This window comes from Helianthus annuus, chromosome 6 (assembly GCF_002127325.2).
Source record: "Helianthus annuus cultivar XRQ/B chromosome 6, HanXRQr2.0-SUNRISE, whole genome shotgun sequence".
Taxonomy (NCBI): domain Eukaryota; kingdom Viridiplantae; phylum Streptophyta; class Magnoliopsida; order Asterales; family Asteraceae; genus Helianthus; species Helianthus annuus.
The window spans coordinates 57,241,958-57,252,718 of NC_035438.2; the positions used below are offsets into that span (position 1 = coordinate 57,241,958).

General features: G+C 36.4%; 1 pseudogene; it reads right to left on the reverse strand.

Moving 5' to 3' along the window:
• Positions 1-260: 260 nt before the first annotated feature.
• Positions 261-4,052, reverse strand: LOC110905632 (annotated as a pseudogene).
• Positions 4,053-10,761: the final 6,709 nt, after the last annotated feature.

Genomic DNA, 10,761 nt, shown 5'->3' on the forward strand with positions numbered 1-10,761 from the left:
ACGAGCTTGATTATCTAAGAGAACAGTTGGGAAAACTGATGGAATTATGCAGTCAAACGGATTGGCCAACTACCTGAATTGGGAAATTCGCGAGCTTGATTCAACGGTCAAGCATAAAAAATGGTACGCTCCTTAACCTCTCTTGCTGATAACCAAAGTAGAACTAAAAAGTAGGAACAGGGCTTTGTTTTCTACTTTTTCAATATGAAACAATAATCAAAACTCCAAACAAACATGCTGATTCATAGTCAAACATAAGCAGTTGCACAACCATAATATTCAAGTTAATAGTCCCAAAACAACCGTCCACTACCAACACCAAAACAAGAGTCAAGACATGCAAATTCTAAAAACACGAGAGCCCTTTTGGCAACTAAATCACTCGGATGCCGACTCAAGGGCTAACTGAACCATCCATGTCCGGTTTGCCTCTCGGGTAATCGCGTGGATCAGGGCTAAGGCTAAGCCTTCGGCTTCTGCTTGGGCTTCGGCTAATTGGCGGCAGTCTCGCTCTTTCAGGACCCGGGCTTGGACTCCTTGAGCCATTATAGGGTGGAGGAGACCTGTCCTTAACAGGACTTTGACTACGACGCCTGGACCCACCGTTATAAGGTGGAGAACCTTCTGTCGCTGGCGACGGTGAATATGACCTTTCTGGACTGTACCTTTTTCCGCGAGGTGAAACAGACCTAAACAATTCATAAATATGGATAATAATTAAATCATATCTTTTTTCAGAGCCACAGAAAGACTCATAGAAGAGAATTAAATGCCTACCTCGAGTGATGCTTTCTCTTGGGAGCAGGCGAGTACCCACGGTGGTGATCGCCTATGGTCATTATATATGCCAACGCCTCTGCAACAACATTAAGTGTGTCAAGTTCTTACTGGATTAACATATATCAACGGCATACCTGCTGATATATACACTCTTCAATAACTCATGTATACATAAACAAATAAAAAAGTAGCAACTTTAACCAACTTACGAATGGGTCAGTTCGGTCAAACCACTCAAACGCTTGAAAATTGTCCAAGTTCAATTCTAATTAAGTACATATTTATTGTAGCAACAGGCTAAAAGTTGCAAAAATCATAAACATGTATAACTATTTATAAAAATGAAAGAAAAAAGTGTTAACATGTCATCCCAGAATGACCCGTTACAGAAAACTTGTTTCAACCCGAAACCCTTTTTATCCATTGTCTATATTTTGCCAACTCATTAACTTACCTCAGTTCTCTCATTCTCATATCAGTTGGTTTCTTCCTATTTTCCTCCGGAAAAACAACTGTCAATTCCCTCCATCGAAAAACTTAACCATCAATCTGATATTTTGCATCTGCAGCATCAGCGGGATCTATGAACTGCACAAATCCAAACCCCCTTGGCTCCCTGCACAATCAATCAAAAAAATTTATCAACACAAAACTAAAAGCAAGTCACTACCAGAACTGCTTGTAAAACTCAAAAAATACGGAATCAATAATGTGTTGATTTCAGCTGATTGGGTGCAGACAAACTTTTGCTTCTACATGAGTTTTCACAATGCAAAAGAAAAATGAATTGATTTTCCGATATTATGGAAGGCTGTGGTCATAAGCAAAACTGCTGACCTTGCAGGTATCAGTCTATGTTGTCAAAGACGCAAGGCTCAGGCGAGGCGCATCGGCCTCGCCCGGAGCCTAGGCGCAAGGCGCAAAAAAAGCGTGGGCTTTTTTTGAGAAAAGCACACATAGAGAAAAAATGAGTTTCTGAGCTGGAATTTGGTTGAACTCATGCGTGCCCGCACCTGCGGACACGAATGCAGCTCCGAAAAGCCCGGGCCCGCGTGAGGCAGTTTTTATTCGTATTCAGTTTCGTTTTTTTTTTCCGCAGCGCTGCGCCTCAGGCCGTTTTTGTGCGCCCTTCTTGCGCCTCAGGCCGTTTTTGTGCGCCTTTCTTGCGCCTCAGGCCGCTTTTTTCAAAAAAGCCCATTTTTGCGCCTAGGTTGCCACCAGGCGCTATTAGTGCGCCTCGCTGCGCCCGGCCGCCTAGGCGCACGCTTTTTGCACTTTTGACAACATAGGTATCAGTATTAATATGACTTGAAATTCTTCAAGACTTCAAAAGATAGTATTTTTTAACAAGATCCTCGTTTAATGTTACAGGCAGTGGCAGCCCAGGCATGCATCTCATGCTGCAAGAAAGTGGAAATTTTATCATCCATTAGCAGAAAACGAGCATCAGTATTTTTTAACGGGCAACGAAATAAAAGCCTGGCTACCCAGGGAAACCCAATGGCAAAAGAGGACCCCATACGCGAGCGCAAACACGCCGCCCGAAGACCCACTACGGTAAAACCCGGTTGGGATCGGATTCGAACGTGAGATCTGTGGCCTCAAACCCAAATCTTCGTTTCCCTGCAAAAGCGTTGGAGAATGTAAAAAAAATATTCATGCACTACCATTATCAGTGAAGAACAGTTTCATTATCTATCGTAATTTATATCTAAAATTGCATATCATGGAATATGAACCAATAGAAACAAAACATCCTTTAAGAGATAGTGTCATCTGACTTTTTAAGGATTCACAAGTCTTGATATTTGACCCATATATACCCAAATTATCCGTATTAGTTTCAATATACACATAAGTTACAGTTACAGTTACAACCCGTTTCGACCAGTTACATTTTTGACCGCATAGATGAATATAGGGAAGGCGCTTACTCCACACATAAGTTATCAGAATCGAACATAGGCTCCATAAACATATCCAACTCGGGACGTTTTGCATCAATTTTCTGAAAAAGAAAAATAAAAATTAAGAGAAAAACAAACTAAGACCCCCCTCCCAAATGAAGTAACTAAATCATACCATCTGAGAGACTTTGCCACGCTCAATGATATTGCAATAAGGACACACATGACTTGTACCACCTACACTTGGTTTTACGCAACCCATATATAGTACCTGCAACCAACATAAGCACGAAACATGATTTAAAATCAACTTAAGGTTTTTTCCTATGATTAATAAATTTAAAACATGATAACTTACGAATCCATGTACACAGTTAACCAATTTCTACAACCATCTTGATCTCAAATCATACAGAAAATACCAAATTTAACCACAAAAAATAGAACAAATCACACTTTAATACGCAACCAATCCAAATCATTTCTCCATGTTTGCAGACACCTTAGGAAGTGACTCCAACCAATCCAAATCATGAGTGTCATCACCATCTTCAATAACAATTGCTTCCCAGGTTACCTACAACTTATCAAAATATCCAATTAGACATCAGACATGTTCAGAATAGTACACTTCCTCACCATATTTGACAAAGTATAATTATAAGCTCATCACCATATTTGTGATTGAGGGTGGTGAGACCTCCACATAGCTCTTTTGGTGATATTTCCGCGATATATACTGGAACCTATTTAACAGTGTCTAGTCTTAACATTTATGCAGATTCTCAAGTTAATAAAATTTCACATGTGAATACATTTTTGCCAATTTACCACAAAAGTGAAGATCCTTATGCCATATCCAGTGAAAAATCGGCCCGTATCAAGTGAAACTGACCCCTAATTGTAAATCAGAGCAATATAAAATAAGCAATAATCACTGTAATCCAAAGCTATATATATAAAAAAAATTATATAACCGCAATTTTGTTTCTACAAATTCAAATTTTCAACATAACCGCCATCAACACGATCAGCTCTGCATTTCATGCCAACAACCTTTGAACAAGCTGGTGATATAAAAAACAAAAATCAACTCAAAAAAGCATCATATGTTGACTGTTGATATGTCATTATATGATTGGGTACAAATATGTGCATCAAAACTATTTCATAAAGTAATTCTGTTGATAAACCACCCACCACGACTATAACATATGGCACTAAAGAGAAATTTCTTCCCACCTTGGTAGCAATGTCTAAACTGAATCTCTTGTGCTTAAAAAACAACATATGGACTCAACAATCGCAGTTACCAGCTAGATATTTCGATGATATTTCAATCACAGAAGTAAGGTAACAACACATGTCAATGTTTGAAAAAAAGAAGAGCAGAATGAGTAAAGAACTCTGTGGTATTAGTATGCTTTTTACTTAAAAACACCAGGATCTGCACCAACACACCATAAATACAACCCAAACGCAGATATATATCTGGCAAAATTATTCACAAATTGTTGGAAAAAAGTCACGTGCATGAAGTCGTTGCAGTTTAATAATGTTTTTATTTTGTTTAACGTTAGGGTTGTTGGGGCTTACCTAGTCTAGCGCTGGTTACCTAGTCTTTTGCTAGTCTCCTTATTTTCAGTATTTCTTTAGTTTGTTTACGTTGTAATCTTGGCTATATATAGCTTGAATGAAGAATAAGATATCAGTTTTCGATATAAATACCAGTGTTTAACTTAACACAAATAACACCAAAACATTAACATAATGAACCCATCAATAATAATCACATATTTCTTACTACTTTACAATCATAATCAGATTATAAAAACAAAAATAAAACACAGATCTATAGTATTTTGGCACAAAAATCGATGAATGGGAAATGGTAGTTTCACACGTCTTAAAATATTGAGTTCACTCAGGAATACTTGAGCAAGCTTGCGAGTAACCTCTTGAAGACGGAGATTGCTCTGCGTAAGAAGGAAGACCACCTGGAAGAGACTATAAACTTAAATCCAGAAACAAAATTGCGTAAGAAGGAAGACGACCTGGAAGAGACTATAAACTTAAATCCAGAAACAAAATCAACTGAGGACAAGAAATTAGGGAAGAAATCGTGGGAATCTCAACTTACCAAACCCTCATTTGCCTGAAATCGAGGATGCAGCTGCGAATAGGAACTAAAACATCATCAATCTAGTCATTGTTGTTGAACAGCTCCACCATTGCACCACATCTATCATAGCTGTCACCAGATCCATATGATTTCTGGCGGTTACACGTCGCTTGGATCGTGCGAGAGAGAGAGCAGATGGAAAGGCGGATCTGAATAGCTTGGATCGCGAGACAGAGAAACCCTAGATCCAGATCTGGATCTTGAATCGCCAGAGAGAGAGACTGGTGAGATATGAGTTGTGAGAGAGATGAGAGAGAATGAAGGGGAAAGTTGGATCCGAGTGAAAAATACATGATCCGTCAGATCACGATCCGTGTGAAGACGTAAAGGAAATGGACGGCTGATGATGGATCTGGGTAAAGGGAAAAAGTTTTGGAGGGCATAATTGGTATTGTAAATTATATTGTGCTTTAGAGGGTTGTACATCATGCTTTAGGGGTGTTTTAAGGGAAATTTTATGGACTTCAAGAAGTCCTTCGGATATGTATTATAAAGTAGTATAGATATATATGTATGTATGTAGAGGATCCTGCAAAAAGTGCTCAAAGTGTGAGAAGTGTATTATAACACTATATATAATACTATATAACACCACCGTATAACAATATGTAACACCATATAATACCATATAACACTATATAACATTATATAACAAATATAACCCTATAGTTTGTCTGATAGCATGTCTATGATAGATGTGTAGTGTTATATTTGTTATATAATGTTACATAGTGTTACAAAGTGTTATATGGTATTATATGGTGTTACATATTGTTATACGGTGTTTATATGGTGTTATATAGTATTATATATAGTGTTATAATACACTTCTCACACTTCTCACACTTTAGGCCCTTTTTACAGTATCCTTACCCTATATATATATATATATATATATATATATAGGGTGGGGTTCCTCTACAAAGTGTGTTTTCCTACAAAGCGTAGGAAGTGATCTTGACCATTGGATGAGTGTGTTTGATGGTTGAGATCATCTTGGTGGCACTTTGGTAATATGTGTGTCTTAAAATAGGATGATTTAATTAATTAGAGGTAGATGTGTCATTTAGCTTGTTTTAAACATGGAAATAATAGTCATCCCATAAATCACTCCACATTTCTAGCGATTCTCTCTCTCTCTCTCTCTCTCTCTCTCTTCCTTCTCTCCTTCATGAAGAAACACAACGTTAAGAAAACATATCGTGAATCATACAATATCACACATCTTGAAGAAACCCAAGAAAACATATCGTGAATCATACAATATAACACACCGTCATTTAACTTGTATGGTGTGTTATACAATATAACACATCATGAAGAACCCAAAAATTATAAAACACAACATCAAGAAACCACAAAAGACATGTCATTTATGAATCATAACTGGTATAACACGTTGTGAATTAACCTGTAACTAGTAAAACACATCATCAAGAAAATACAAATACATCTCATTCCTAAAAACACGTTAATAATTACAAAATACATCTCCTTCCTAAAACATAAACTGCTATAACACACTGTGAATTAACTTGTAACCGGTAAAACACATCGTCAAGAAATTATTCATGAAGGATTGCAGCTGGTAAAACACATCGTCAAGGAATTGTTCATAAAGGATTACAGCTGGTAAAACACATGTTACATTGTGAATGTTTAAAAGACAACGACAACAAATCCTCTAATTAATCAAATTATAAACTCCTAAAGCACAACGGTATTAGTCTGCATGCTGCTAAAACACAGCGGTATTAGTCTGTCTGCTGTTAAAACACACTGTCAAGAAATCCCCCAACATTAATTCAATATCGTAATCATTGTTAGATAAATCATACAATTGCTACAACACTTCAAACAAAAATTCAAGTTTATGCAATATCATAAAACTTTACAATCACCACAATCAACCATAACATTTGACGCCATGATTTTGATCAGTAAAGATGTTATTAAGAACCAGATGCAATATGAATGCTCTGGGAATATGTTGTATCAATTGTATAATATAAATGAAGTCGATTTGATTTCAATAAGATATTTAGTTTCCTTAATTATCTGCTTAGTTAGTTAATCTATTAATATAATCCATAATTAAAATAATAATTAAATTACCTTAATACCCTTTTAGTTAAAAACTCTAATTGCCGCATGTCACATGTAGGAGGCTTCCTACACTTTGTAGGAAAAAATGGCTTTGTAGCCAACTCCTACTATATATATATATATATATATATATATATAGGGAGCCGTTAAAATAGAAACCACCTCCAGTTGTGAGAACCGCGAGAACCACTATCAACCAATCAGATTTTGCCAACTAAAAGGGTATTTTAGTCTTTTACCTCAAATGTCAAATCCTCCCTTCTCTCTCTCTTCATTTAAAGTTCTATTCTCTCTCCTCTTTATTAAAGTCTGCTTTCTCTCTCTTTCTTGACTTTATTCACCTCTTTCATATATCATTCATTCCCCTCTCTCTCTCTTCATATCAAAGAAACATTTGAGATTTTGAAATTTCACCATAATTCTCTCTGTGACTTCATCTCCGATGAAGATGAAACTTCACCATAATTTTCTCTGTGACTTCCTCTCACCTCTCTCTTAAAATGAAGAAATGAAACCAATGTGGTTTCAAAGGATCGAGAAAGAGGTTACAAAACCACTGGGTTTCTGATCACCGGTGATGGCGGACCTCCGGCCGGTCACCAACAACCACATCACTATCACCTGTGACGGCGATGCCCCCTCATTTCTCTGGCGACGGTGATGCCAAACGTCCCCTCATGCCCACCTTTCTCCGCAACCCACAACCACCCTCAAATCTATCAGATCCATCTTCATCTCTCGGTGGTTTTATTTTTGCGGCGGTGTTTCGGTGACGGTGGATGAAGGCGGAGGTGTGGGTCACCCACACTTGTGACGACGATGGTGGGTAGATGGGCGGTGGATGTTTTCGGCGTCGGTCACTACATCTCAAGTGGGTTTTACTTTTCTTGAGTTTTTTGTTGCTACTGCCATTTACTAGTTCATCAGATTCTTTGTTCGAGTAAGTTGCATATTCGGAGGATTTGATCTGTTTGATTTTTGATATGTGGGTTTTCATCTGTTGATTTTTTATATGTGGGTTTGATCCATGGGTGACGAACAAGAATCTATTGAACTTTTGTGGTGATTTTGCTTTTCTAGTGATTTTTGATGAACTTTGCTTTTCTAGTGATTTTTGATGAACTTTGTGGTCATGAACAAGAATCTGATGAATTTTTGCTTTCTAGTGATTTTTAATTTTCTGCTGATTTAGCGCCTGAGTTATTGATTTTCTGGCGATTTTTTATCAGTGATCTATGTGGGTTTTGATCTGTTGGATTTGGATGGCGATGATGCAAAAAAAAAAAAAAAAAAAAACTAGATTTTGATGACGATGGCGCGGCAAGGATGGCGGAGGGTAGGTTTTTGAACCTGCAACCCCAATTTGCAGCCTCTGATTATCGGAAAAATCTGAGCCCAAACCCCGGTTTTTTCGAGAATCCAAACATTGTTTTGATTTTTGTTGTTGGTTTGTTATTTTTTTTCCAGTCGATAATGATAACAATCTATCTGAGACACCTACCGAGCTGTGATTTTTGGTTGCGTTCATTTTTGTGTAAAAAAGTTTTATGTAAAAAAAAGTTTAAACCGTAAACTTTTTAAACGTAAAACATAAACTTTTTCACGTAAAACGTACATTTTTTTACGTAAAACGTAAAAAGTTTTAGGTAAAACGTAAAATTTTTAACGTAAAACGTAAAAAGTTTTACGTAAAAACGTAAAAAGTTTTACGTAAAACGTAAAAAGTTTTACGTAAAACGTAATATTTTTAACGTAAAACGTAAAATGTAAAACATAAAATGTAAAAAGTTTTATGTAAAACGTAAAAACGTAATTTTTTTACGTAAAACGTAAAAATTTAATGTAAAACTTAAAACGTAAAAAGTTTAATGTAAAATGTGTAAAAAACGGCGCGTTAAAAAAGTGTGTAAAAAACGGCGCGTAAAAAAAACGACGCTTGAAAAAGCCCGGCGTAAAAACGGCGCGTTTAAAAAAAGACGCTTGAAAAAGCCTGGCGTAAAAACGGCGCGTTAAAAAACGACCCCGTTAAAAAACGATCCGTGCAAAAAACGACCCGTTAATAAACAATGCGTGAAAAAGGCGAGCGAAAAACCGGAAAACGTAATTTTTTAACGTAAAACGGTAAATGTAAATTTTCTAACGCAAAACGCAAAGTTTTTTAACGTTAATGACGACGCGTAACACAAAACGTAAAGCTTTTAACGTAAATGACGGCGCGTTTAAAAAAACGACGCCTGAAAAAGCCGGGCATAAAAAAAACGGCTCTTCAAAACTTTTTTTTTTAAACAAATCTTAAAAAAATTATAATAAAAATTTGATTTCAAAAAATTGTATGACAAAAAAATCTGTTTATAAATAAAAAATAATTAAGTCAAAAAAGTAATTAATGAATAGGACAAAAAAGGTAATTTAAAATTAATATATATAAAAAGACAAAAAAGACAATTTTACTTATATACCCTTTAAGAATAAAATATTAAAAACATAATAAGACAAAAAGTTTTTAATATTAATTTTAACTAATTTTAATCTAATCCATCCATCATCTTCATCTAATGGCCAGAAAGTGGTTCTCGTGAGAATGGTCATGCAAGGAGGTAGGATGATTTCCATCCATTGAACCTCATTATATGATTCATGAAAGCACAATCATCAACTTAGTTGATAATTTAGGTTGGTCATGAGTAGAACATAGAACAAGATACATATCTGATTCGCCAAATAACCAAGTGAGCTCAAACTAGTCTAGTGCATTCCAATCATGGCAAATGTTTGGAGACTTGGTGTAGTTTGGTCACTTTGTTGCTAGTAAGTTTACTTGGTAACTTAGATATAAGATTGGCTAATAAAATCAAGTAAGTGAAGTAGTGGAAACATAGTTGGAAAGCCTAGGCTTCCATGGTTCACACATTACCACAACACAAGTCTCACAACATTGAAGGTGGTGAGCTTGGATGGTTTCAACATTGTCTAGGTTACTTGGAACCTTTATAACAGAGAGTTTAGGAGGTATTTAGACTTCTAAAATTACAGGAAACAACTATACTCAAGCCTATAACCATAGGTTTGGTTAGAAGCAAGGTATGTGCAAGATTACCACGTGGATAACAAGTTTATAGAAAGTTTGTAAAAGTTAAACCAAAACAGAAAGTTTGGACTTCAAAATGGTGATGTTTCACCTTATTTTACCATGGTAAACTTGTGGAAACACTCCTAGAGGTGTTTCAAATGAGTTTGAAGCAAGAATTCATGAAGAAGAGAAAGAAAAGTGAGTTTCAAGCTCACTTTTGAACTTTGCAAGAATCTGCCCCAAGCTTGTATTTTCAGTACTTTGAGAGTGTTTTGAGTGAGTTAGAGTGTGGGAAAAGTGAAATGAAGGTTTGGGAGGCTTATTTATATAATGGTGGATTAGGGTTAGAGTTTTAATGAAGAATGAAGGTGATTGGGGAAGAAAGGAGGAGGAAAAGGAGCAACCCAGATTAGGTTAGAAAACATTATGCGGATTAAGACTTTCCGTGTCACGCGACGGACAAGGATTAGGATCCCGCGCGACGCGGCGTGCCTATTTTCCATCCGAAGTTTGGTTTTCGTCAATTTTAGTCCCTGAACTTATGTATTGATGTTATTTTATGCTTAAAAGTTTATATTTGGGGGGGGGGGGGTTTGTTTGAGTATAGAAAGTGTATGTGTTATGTATTGTGCGTGTATGAATGATAGTATGCATGTATAATAAGTCTCGATTTTGCGTATAAGCACGCATTTAACGATTGATTGCATATAACACAA